Here is a 13,328-nt window from a genome sequence, read left to right as displayed (position 1 = left end):
ATTTCAACGGAAAGGAAATCAGCTCTGTCATAAGAATTTGGGTGTTATACTTGAAGCCAGTGGCAAATGGTCTTGTCATATAGATACCATAATTAAAACAACTTCCAAGATGATTTACTCAATCAGAAAACTCAAACATCTACTTCACAGAAATACTATGAACAATATATATAAAATGTTCATAAGATCCCACGCATGTGAGGTTAGGGATGGTTGCACCGAAGGACGAAGTGAGAAATTAGAACAATTACAATTAGAAGCTGAAATCATTGTAACTGGTCTACCTAAATATGCCCCCAGGCATTCATTATATTACGAAACCGGTTGGGAACCCTTAGTTGAGCGTAGAAAGAAACGTAAGCTTTGTCTTTTCTTTAAAATTAATCATTACATGGCCTCTTCCTATCTAACATATATTCTACCCAAAACCGTTGCTGCAAAAAACTCATACAGTCTCAGAAACTCTGAAAACATCAGTGTTCCTCTCACAAGACTAAGACATTCGTGTGAATCCTTTTACCCATCGTCTATCCGATTGTGGAACTCTATTCCGTTATCAGATCGAAATTCTACGAGTTCTTGTTTTAAAAATCCGTTACAAAAGCACCACCCCACGTCAACTACGTACTTTGCATACGAAAAAGAAAATATGATATCTTACACACAATACTGAGGTACATGTGCAGTCAATTGAATTATGATTTATATAGAATTGGTATAAAAGATCACCCGAACTGTACATGTTCGAATACATGTGAAAATGCATATCATTATTTCAGGGAATGTACATTGTTTAGTCATCAGCGTGAAATTATGTTAAACAGCCTTAAAAATATTGTTCATAACATACCTGTTGATGTACACTTACTGTTATACGGCAAAGCAGATCACGTTGTTACAGAAAATGAAGCTATATTTAAGGCAGTACAACATTCTATATGTACAACTAAAAGATTTGAGTAATGAAGTGTTCATTCAATAATGTATATTGTATATATATATCGCTCTCCCCCCCCCCCCCCCCTCTCTCTCTCAATTTGAAATTGTGAAATTTAAAAAACAAAACAAAAACAAAACAGTGTGTGTGTGTGTGTGTGTGTGTGTGTGTGTGTGTGTGTGTGTGTGTGTGTGTGTGTGTGTGTGTGTGTGTGTGTTTGTTTTGTGTGTGTTTAATCACCACACACAGTTTAAGCTGATGGTACATTTAAATTAACATTTCACATGTACTCTTTCGTTTCTCTCAAACATGAATTCATTCAGTAAAACTACAATAATTCACTCGTTGGGAAATACTTACATGAATTAGATAAGTTATTTCAGACGTTCTACTCAAACCAGTGTAGCTTTAACTAAATTGAAACTTGAGTCAGTGATGATTTACTCGTAGATTACTTTAGCAATATTTAGTTGAATTTACTTGTTTTCCTTACACGCATACAGTACAACATATAGCATGTACATATATAAAAACTTATGAACCACCGTAACAGATTAATCTCGCCTGTAGGGTGATACGTCTACACTCAGGCAGCACTGTAACACAAAACCTCGCCTGTAGGGTGACACGTCTACACTCAGGCAGCTCTGTAACACATAACCTCGCCTGTAGGGTGACACGTCTACACTCAGGCAGCTCTGTAACACATAACCTCGCCTGTAGGGTGACACGTCTACACTCAGGCAGCTCTGTAACACATAACCTCGCCTGTAGGGTGACACGTCTACACTCAGGCAGCACTGTAACACATAACCTCGCCTGTAGGGTGATACGTCTACACTCAGCGGGTAGAGATAACTCGCCTGTAGGGTGATACGTCTACACTCAGGCAGCACTGTAACACATAACCTCGCCTGTAGGGTGACACGTCTACACTCAGGCAGCACTGTAACACATAACCTCGCCTGTAGGGTGACACGTCTACACTCAGGCAGCTCTGTAACACATAACCTCGCCTGTAGGGTGACACGTCTACACTCAGGCAGCACTGTAACACATAACCTCGCCTGTAGGGTGACACGTCTACACTCAGCGGGTAGAGATAACTCGCCTGTAGGGTGATACGTCTACACTCAGGCAGCACTGTAACACATAAAATGGCCTGTAGGGTGATACGTCTACACTCAGCGGGTAGAGATAACTCGCCTGTAGGGTGACACGTCTACACTCAGGCAGCACTGTAACACATAACCTCGCCTGTAGGGTGACACGTCTACACTCAGGCAGCACTGTAACACATAACCTCGCCTGTAGGGTGATACGTCTACACTCAGCGGGTAGAGATAACTCGCCTGTAGGGTGATACGTCTACACTCAGGCAGCACTGTAACACATAACCTCGCCTGTAGGGTGACACGTCTACACTCAGGCAGCACTGTAACACATAACCTCGCCTGTAGGGTGACACGTCTACACTCAGGCAGCTCTGTAACACATAACCTCGCCTGTAGGGTGACACGTCTACACTCAGAAAGCACTGTAACACATAACCTCGCCTGTAGGGTGACACGTCTACACTCAGCGGGTAGAGATAACTCGCCTGTAGGGTGATACGTCTACACTCAGGCAGCACTGTAACACATAAAATGGCCTGTAGGGTGATACGTCTACACTCAGCGGGTAGAGATAACTCGCCTGTAGGGTGACACGTCTACACTCAGGCAGCACTGTAACATATAACCTCGCCTGCAGGGTGACACGTCTACACTCAGGCAGCTCTGTAACACATAACCTCGCCTGTAGGGTGACACGTCTACACTCAGGCAGCACTGTAACACATAACCTCGCCTGTAGGGTGACACGTCTACACTCAGCGGGTAGAGATAACTCGCCTGTAGGGTGATACGTCTACACTCAGGCAGCACTGTAACACATAAAATGGCCTGTAGGGTGATACGTCTACACTCAGCGGGTAGAGATAACTCGCCTGTAGGGTGATACGTCTACACTCAGGCAGCACTGTAACACATAACCTCGCCTGTAGGGTGATACGTCTACACTCAGGCAGCACTGTAACACATAACCTCGCCTGTAGGGTGATACGTCTACACTCAGGCAGCACTGTAACACATAAAATGGCCTGTAGGGTGATACGTCTACACTCAGCGGGTAGAGATAACTCGCCTGTAGGGTGATACGTCTACACTCAGGCAGCTCTGTAACACATAACCTCGCCTGTAGGGTGATACGTCTACACTCAGGCAGCACTGTAACACATAAAATGACCTGTAGGGTGATACGTCTACACTCAGCGGGTAGAGATAACTCGCCTGTAGGGTGATACGTCTACACTCAGCGGGTAGAGATAACTCGCCTGTAGGGTGATACGTCTACACTCAGCGCTTACAGGGGGAAGGGGAAGTCCAGGTAGGAATCAGAAAAGAGGTCAAGCAGTTGGAATATTACAATCAGAGTGATATGTTCTACTCCTATCTGATCAATCTTAATTACATTAGATTGACACTGGTTATGGCTTGATGCAGAGTGCTGTCAACTTAAATCTAAGAAATACATGCTACTAAATCGTTTCAGATCATTCAAGAGTGACTCAAACTTAAAAGACTATTTATGTGCAAAAACTGAATTCAGAAAGAAGTGTAAAATTAAACAAAATGAGTATAAAAGACATATGAGTCAGAAATTAACCGAGGCTGCAAATATGAATGATTGTAAAGAGTTCTGGAATACTATAAAGCTCTATTTGAGAAGTAACGCACGACAAGGTGATATAACCCCTGACACTTGGTTTAGATATTTTAAGAATTTATTAAATCCAGATTTTAACAGAGATGTAAATGAATTTGATAAATCAGTTCAGGAATGTTTAGATTCCCATTCATGTCAACATTGTAATTATATGCCTTTTACTGACCGGCTCTTATCGGGTGAAATTACTGAAAATGAAATTAAACAAGCTTTAAATGAGTTAAAAGTGGGTAAGGCGGCAGGTGAGGATGGTATACCCCCTGAATATCTGAAAAGTATAACAAATTTCATAAACCCTTATCTTGGGCAGCTTATTAATAAAATTCTAGGTACTGGTGTTTTTCCAGATTCCTGGAATACAGGAATGATTATTTCTTTACATAAATCTGGAAACATATCTGATCCAAGCAACTATCGAGGTATTTCTCTCTTAAATGTGACTGGCAAATTGTTTTCTGTTGTAATTGAAAAACGTATTAGAACATGGTTAGATGTGAATGACCTGTCCCAAGCTGGATTTAGACCCAACTATTCTCCATCAGACAATATATTTATTCTTCAATCTGTGTGGACAAAATATCTTATTAAATCCAAGGCTCGTTTTTATTGTGCCTTTATTGATTTCAAAAAGGCTTTTGACTATGTGGATAGAAAGAAAATGATGGGTTTTTTTATGAATTACTAAAGGATTACCAGGCAAGTTGTCAAACGTTCTACAGAGCATGTACTCATCAGTTAAGGCATGTATCAAGACAGATAAAGGAATCACTGAATGTTTCAGAACTTCAGCTGGTGTAAGACAGGGATGTGTACTCAGCCCTGTCCTATTTATATTTTTCATAAATGAACTTGTAACTGAAATGTCTTTGTGTCACAAGATATAATTGATATAATGCTGTTACTATTTGCTGATGATATTGCTTTATTATCATTTTCAGTCAGTGGCCTCCAGAAACAGTTAAATGTTCTCCAGCTATATTGTGAGAAATGGGGCCTTGAAGTAAATTTGAAAAAGACAAATGTTATTGTTTTCAGAAAGATGGTATTTTACATAAATTTGAAAAATGGACGTATTGTAATAAGACAGTCAATGTTGTTTCATATTATAAATATTTAGGATTGACTGTATCTTCTCGATTAGCATGGTCAACAGCATGTAAGCAGTTGGCTCTGCAAGCATCTAAAGCCTTGATTTCTGTCTATAGAGTTTTTAAAGAAAACAAATTTATATCTTTCCGAGTTGTTTCGGACATTTTTGACAGAAAAATAGCACCAATTCTTCTGTATGGTTCAGAAATATGGGGATGTCATTATAACGATTCGATAGAAAAACATTTAAACGTTTTTTAGGTGTCGGTAAATATACCTCTAACAAAGCCATTCTAGGAGAAACTGGTCGTACCAGTCTTTTTGTTTCATCCCAGCTACGGGCAGTTAAATACTGGATAAAGCTCAAATAGATTTCCTCTTCATTGTTATAATATGTTAAAAGCCTTGGATGAAAAAGGTAAATATTGTTTATGGGTGTCTGATATCAGGAATATTCTTTGTATGTCTGGTTTTTCTCTTGCATGGATATCTCAAGATGTTGGAAATGGTAAATTATTTATCTTCATGCTTAAGCAAAGATTACTTGATATATTTTCACAAGATTGGCACTGTCAAATATCATCCTCAAGGTTTTTATGCCATTATACGAATATAAAATCATTACTTGTTCCTGAAATATATGTATCTGTACTTCAGGATAGAACTTTGAGAAGATCTTTGTGTAAATTACGTATATCATTACATAATTTTAATGTTGATAATCTTAGAAAGATAATGTACAAAAATGTACAAGATAAAGAAAGTAGTTTATGCCGTTATTGTAATGAAGGCTATGTTGAGGATGAGTTTCATGTACTTCTCATTTGTAAATATTATCAGTTTCTTAGAAATAGATACCTCCCTATGATTTCAACTATGTACAAAGATGAACAACTAATGAATGGTTTTTTTTGAACTCCCGCAATGCTAATACAATATCATCTCTGTCAATATTCTTGAAGAAGATTTTTGAAATTAGACGTTGATATTATATGTAAACTTATTATGACCTACACGGGTCTGTACAATGTTGATACAAAAAACAAACCACTGTCTGTCTGTCTGTCTGATTGACACTGAACTATTGAGCTAAACAGATATCAAACTCTTCAATCTTCTTTGTTCTAATGGGTAACTGTTGGTTTCAAAATGATCAAAACGTTGATTAGTTCTAATAGGAAACAGTACACCTGCTGTTGTAACATCAAATGTTAATACACATGGTAATGCGACCTTTCGCGAACTTTGACCGACCAATGAAATCATTAACAAGTATCGTCATTAGCCAATCAGAAGCATGTTTTTCGAGCTTTACAGCACTAGTTTCGAACTGTTTGAATTCCATTCCCTGCTGAGCTTTGAAACATAGTTTGACAATGTTCACGAAATAAGAAAAAAAAGACATTTTTGGAATAGAAGATATCTAAAGTTGTTTCTTCTGTTTCAAATGTTTATCCCACTGAAGCAAGAGACAGACGATGGTTTTTGACGGAATCACTTCAAAGGGAGGAAATGAATTTAATGAGATTGGAATATTACATTCAGTATTGATTGAATCAGCCGACATACTGATGTTCAGACTCTGCCTCACCACCCTTGATAACATTGGAATGAGTAGTTTGTGCGTAGTGTAGTCTTAAGTTTTATTAACTATGTGGATCGCCAGCAAGATGCCATCCCATAATGACGAAACTTTTAAACCACATAATAATGAAAATATTCTCTGTTATTTTACTAATATACAATTGATAACCTTATTTGCATGGTTTTACATCCGTGATAAGATATTTGCCTTGCGGTAATTCTCACTATTTGATCATTCTGGAGGGGCACATGAACGCCCTGGCAGCATTCTCAAGTTCTTTTGTTGTCTAGTAATTGTCCATTGTTATACACTAATGTAACATTTATCTTCATGATTTTTTTCGTTGTATTAAAGGAAAATCAATAGTAATTAACATGGATATTGGAAAGGTAAAGGATACAATACAAAATTAGTTGCAGTGGCTAAAGTATCTAAAGATGTTGCTAAGGATTGGTTAAAGAAACAAGCAATAATGCAAATATACTTGCCACCCCAACGATATATTCTGAGGAATAAGTTATTCCAAGTAAATCCTGGACGCGAGTTTATGGGATCAGTAACTAAACTATTAACAAAACACGATGTTGCAATCAGGTGTGGCGAAAAAGAGCCCACCGTAGCAAATCTATTGTTGAAAGATTTAACTGAACATTATCAGAATGCTTGTTTTGGATATCAATATGCTCAGGAGATGATGATGACTGATTGAAAAAAATCAACGGAATGGATGACCTCTGATGCTGTTAAAATGAAATCTGTGACTTCTGAATCTTCAACACCACGGAGAGGTAAAGAACAAAAACGTCCAGGTAGAGTAAGTGTAAAATATTTATACCAGCCTGGTGAACTTGAAGGAGGCCAACGTCCTGCAACTGATCCAGTTTGGCATCTTAAGATATAAAACATTAGTCTATTGGTTATGAAAAAAGGTGGGCCTTTTTTATATCATCTTAAAGATGGGCCAGGCAGAGGATTTGTGCGAGAAGAGTTGCTTATATTTCCAAGCGATACAGTAATACCTCCCTAAGTAACCATAAGCATAGGTAGTGACACCGTCATTGTCAATCCATGTCTTTGTATCAAAGGGGGATAATGATGTCTTGTTCATTCTGAATCTATATATCCTGTGATTGACACTTCTTAAAGTATTCCACTCATGTTTGAATGTTCTACCATTGAATAATGCCTCTTTATAGTATTCTTGTTTTACATGTCTTGTAACCACATACTTCTTAACACCTTTAGCGTTTCTTATCTACTCATTATCAGACTTCTTTATATACTCACACGCCTCCACTCACGATGACGCCAATTGCGATGACCCTGTGCCCACTGAAGTCGTGCCGTGTAGAACAGGACGGCGTGCTGGTCGGCTACATCTGAGGTTGTTGGAATGGAGACATCGGATCATAGTGTCCCCGCTAATGTGTCGATTATGTGTTCCTATGGTCTGTCGAGCACTTTCACTTGCAGTTAGAAACGGATGTCGCTGGTGTTGACGGGTAATCTGCCGATCTTGTTGAGGTATGTTGACCCTAGGCCGACCGCTCCGAGGAAGCTCATCTGTGGTCTGTGTAGCATTGTATCGATGCAGGAGACGGTAAATTGTGGTTATGTTAACGTTGAAATGACGGGCAACATCTTGGTTGGACTCTCCAGCTTCCAAACGTCCGATAGCCTGGTTTCTCTGAATTTGAGTTAGGCGTGGCATTGTTGACCAAGGAGTGGTAGGCCCAAGAATCGGCTACAGTTTTATACCCACTATAGTTCGTGACAGTTCGTGCATTATCGATTTCGCGAGAAATGGGCGCATGATACCCACATATACATTGAAATGGTGCGTTTTGGCGATTCGTTTTTTATGTTGCGTCTTTACTCAGGGGCTTCCAAAATACAACCAAAAATATTGATAACACCTTCAGGTTTCACTGCATGTTAAAACTCGTATCAATTTATGGTTCCGTGTTTGTTACCTATTTGCTTAAAACCACTTGCGTTTCTTTTGCGTGTGAGTATAGAATACATCTTCGGTCTTAATCCAACATTCTCAGCAATATGAGTTCTAGCACATTCGCCCTTCATCTTACATAATACCTTTATATTGACTGTGCTGAGCAATGGATTATCATTTGGGTAGTAACTTGGATATTATGTATTCATTTTTTCTGTCATACTTCTATACACATCATCAGTTTGTATTTCCATTAACAAAGACTCTGTATCGGTATATAACACCTCACACCTATCATCATATTGCTTTTTGAGTTCATTGTAATACAAGTCATACATTAATTGTTTTGACAATTCAAGATTACTCATACCAACGTTTACTCGTCTGTTGCAGTTTGTATTACTCTTCCTCGTATGTAATGCTGCTAAGTCATCATCAAATATCTTACTTCTGTTAATAGCTGGACTAGTCATTAGTTTACTAAATCGTTCTTCCTCGTGAGATCTGGCAAATTTAACATCAACACGTTTCCTTAGATTCTCCATAGTTTTACCAAATACTGAGTTATTCATGAGCTCATACAATTTCTTTTCGAAATCACCAGTTGCCTGCTTTCTTATCTGTGTTCAGCCTCATATAGCGCTCCATCCAAGGGATTTGATCAAACTTGAGAGCTCTATGATAGATATAACTAGAGATTTCTACAGTAGACTATATATTTTGTCTTATCCATCAAATTTGGTACGAGTTTTTCAGCATATTGGTTTGTTATAGCAAAGTCTTCGGGATTGTTTGCATTAGCTGAACTGTCCAGAGAAGATAACAGAAACTGTATGCTATCTATGAATCTATGTTCATTACCTTGTTTTGTTCTTGCTTTCGCATCCCTGTCTGAATTATGTATAGTTTGACTCAAAAGGAGGATATATGTCTTTCCATGTTATTAGGAATACATGTTAAACTTCCATCAGTCTCTGAGATAGCTTGTATGAGGAGATGAGATGAGAAACATAACCTCGAAGATGAGGAAATACAAGGGGCATTGGTCTTGTTTGGGGATTTATTTTAAGCTTTATGTTACACTTATAATGCCGGGCTCCTCTGTTTTTGACCTGTGATGTGGCAATGATCTCTTACAGTATCCCCATTCATGGGTTTATTACCAGCTGACAACTTGTTGCCTTCTCACAGGTTCCCTACCCGTCCTTGTCACACTCATGGGCTTCGAATGCGATAAATTATCCCTGATTATTATCTGTTTATTTGGTAGTGATTCTAGGAACGTTTCTGCTGCATCATGTAAATCACAGGGGCATTTGCTTTTCTGTCGTACTTTACAACCATATATCCAAACCCACAAGCCTTATACACAGACATATTTATTTGTATAAAGGCCAATTGACCCATTGTACAAAATACATTTACATCACATATATTTTTATCTGGGAGTTAGGTAATTGATCATTTCTTTGGTTGAGAACACGTACATTAGAAATCTTGCTAAATGTATCATTGTATCAATGTTATATAATTGACAGAGTCTTTCTTAACAAAAAGGATGATTAACTGATTTGCATAAAGAGGACAATTGTAACTGTCATGGCGTTCATCCTTAATTACTGACAGTGTTAACATACGACGACGGTATCACCCTCAAATTTAGCAACACCCCTACGGACAAGTTGAATACCAAGAGTATTTTGTCCACATCTAAATTTGGTTATTAACCTGCTATATACACAGTGCTTAATATTTGCTCAATATTTTTCGCAAACAGTGTAAGATTTATCCAGTTTAATGATTGATAGGGCATTGCTGCCTAGATATGCATGCCAATCTTGTACGAACAATCTTTAACTCTTTCGCTGAACATATGTACAAATATTTCTGTATTGCCAACGCTTTGTGCAGCCCATACATCCCCAAAACCATAACGACTTAGCAAAAGTCTGATATGCGATGCCCAGTTAAGACGTTTTCTATAAGCAATGGATAACATTTTATAACACTGGTGTGGGTATCTGTTTGGAGTCATTTGCAAAATCCAACATTTAGTGTATTTGTAAGGTAAATAGTATGAAGTGGATACCTGCCACATTCACCATAGGCCACTGCATCTGCAGTTCTGTAGCCCGTGTGAAGTAAAAATGTACAAAAATGTGTAAAGCATTATTTCAATACCATCCCATTATTTGCATCCCCAAATCTAAGCATCCTACATGAATATCGGAACAATTTGTTTATCAAATATTAAAAACGGCTTCCGGAACCGAGGTATCCTAATGTCTTATACACGGTTTAACTGGCCGAAATGCTTGTTTGCTCTCTTCCTTATGCTCATGTAAAGTTTCATATAAAGCTCCAAATTAATCTGGGAGAGAAAATAAGTTCCAAATATTTACAGGCATTAATTGTTTTCATTCGCTCACCATTAGAATCCCATTTTAAAAACAATAATTTTACCCTTCTCAGTATCAATATCCATACCCCATTCATAACAGTATGAATATATACTCCTCACAAAAGGTTAAGCAACAAATATATTATGTTTAAGTCCATGTTCATATATTCCAATACCTAAAAACTGACTAAAGCAATACAAAGAAAGATCACAAACACACATTGTCCTCAAAGAGAACTGAAAAGCGTTTATGCCTAACAGGTTAACAAATGATCAAAAACAGTATCATGAAAACACTCGTGTAAAATGTGCTGCACTTAAAGATGAAAATCTTTAAATTTGAGTTTAAGTCATTTTGAAACAATGATCCAATGTTCAGTAACGTGTATGTCCACCATTGGCTTGGATGCAAGCTTCTACACGTCTTGGCATTGACCAGATTAGCCTATCAAGTGTCTGTTGTGGAATGTTCTGCCATTCTCTCCTTAAGGCCTGTTCAAGTTGATCCAGATTCTGAGGACGAACATGAAGACCATAAACACGCCTTCCAAGAATGTCCCATGCATGTTCAGTGGGATTACGATCCGGAGATCTTGCAGGCCAGTCCATATGCGTGATGTTGTTGGTCTGAAGAAGATCAGTGACAACTCTTGCTCGATGTGGACGAGCATTATCATCCATAAAGATGAAGTTAGGACCTGCTTGTTGTGCCAGGGGAATGATCACAGGTGTGACAATCTCGTCCCTGTACCGTACTACAGTCATGGTACCACGTCTGGTGACCACAAGATCAGTTCTGTGTCCAACCCTGATGCCAGCCCAGATCATCAAACTTCCACCTCCGTACTGGTCGTGTTCAACAATTGTACAGTTGGCGTATCGTTCATTACGGTTTCTCCACACACGTGCCCTACCATAGTTGAAGTCAAGGCAGAATCTTGACTCGTCTGTGAAGAGAACGTTACGCCAGCGATTGACCCTCCAGTTACGGCGTTGATTGGCCCAAGCAAGTCTCTGTTGTCGATGGTGTGCAGGCAGTGGGATACGTCGTACTGGTCGTCTTGACCTCAGATCCTGAGTGTGAAGTCTCACTGTCTGTGTTGAGACTCTGTTTCCTGCAACTCTCTGAAGGTCATTCTGGAGAGATCTGGCCATAGTAAACCTGTTTCTCCGGGCCAGGGTGGCTAAATACCGGTCCTCACGAGGAGTTGTCACCCTTGGACGACCTGTGCGTGGTCTCTCTGTCATCGGTCCAGTTTGATGGTATCGAGTTATCACTCTTGAGATGACACTGCTGTGAACATTAAAATGATTGGCAACAGCAGTTTGGGTGAGACCCCCCTGTACCATTCCAACAATCTGAGCAACCTCAGTTGGCGTTAAGTGACGCCTAGCCATGTCTAAAGTGTTAATGTGGACAAATTGCCCTTGCTGGCAGTTTTTAAGCAATCAGGGTGCATGGGTGAAGTGTTTAAAACATGCATGTCGTGCATTTTGCATGTGTGTTTGTGTTCAGGCGATGTTATCAGTGTTATCAGGAAACTCTACATGGAGAAGGCTTTAAGTCGAGTATTCGTAGGTAATTCTCCTGCCTGAATTTGTTCTCATTGGATGGCATTCAACACTGATGAGAATGTTGCACGGAAAATAATACTTGTTGTTTAACTTTTTGTGAGGAGTATAATTCATAAAGACGTTTTTTGTAATTTTAAGACACTGTCTGCAACAAGTTATAAATCGCCAGAAAACAATATGGCAATAATATTTTACATTTCCTCTGAGATGAAAAAACGCCATCATCGAATTTACTTACCAAAAGTATAACTTATTCGTTGATAAACAAAGAAAGCAGTACTGGACTAAGAGTAAAACCTTGTCTTACCCCACATGAACTATCAACATACTCATCGAATGTTACAGTTGCGTTAACATCATTGTACTTGCTCCGGATAATACCAAAACGCCGTGAATACCATTTTGCAATAAAATATAAATGAGTGAGTGAGTGAATATGGTTTTACGCCGCTTTTAGCAATATTCCAGCAATATCCCGGCGGGGGACACCAGAAATGAGCTTCACACATTGTACCCATGTCGGGAATCGAACCCGGGTCTTCGGCGTGACGAGAGTGTGTGTGTCCAAAATTAGCCTTCTACCAGTAATAAGCACATCACTGGACACAATAAAACACAGTCAACCTATTCGTCATGTATCCGTGAACAATAGGATGAAAGTTTATCACTAACACATACCGCGACACCTCCACTGTTGTGACCTGTCTTTTTCTCTGTAGGTCGAACTGACTGAAATTAAACAAAATAAGTAAAAACAAACGCGGTAGTTCCCTTTAACTGCTCTTTGGCCTTGAAGTTTACAGATGCTTTATCATCCCTTGACACAAACCTTACAATTATAGGCGGGTTCCACCGTTGTTTGCGTTAAGCACGCAGTCTATGAAGCGCCTTATGTTCTTGTGCGTTGTATGTGTGACTGCGTTCAGTACTGTATTCAGTATTTTCAACTTTTGTTATAAGTGCTTCAAATCGGCATTTATTATGTTATGTCACTGGCTTTTGATTACAATAACAATCATTTTTT

The sequence above is a fragment of the Haliotis cracherodii genome, unplaced genomic scaffold (assembly GCF_022045235.1).
Source record: "Haliotis cracherodii isolate W230 unplaced genomic scaffold, xgHalCrac1.p SCAF_42, whole genome shotgun sequence".
Classification (NCBI taxonomy): domain Eukaryota; kingdom Metazoa; phylum Mollusca; class Gastropoda; order Lepetellida; family Haliotidae; genus Haliotis; species Haliotis cracherodii.
This window is presented reverse-complemented; position numbering follows the sequence as displayed.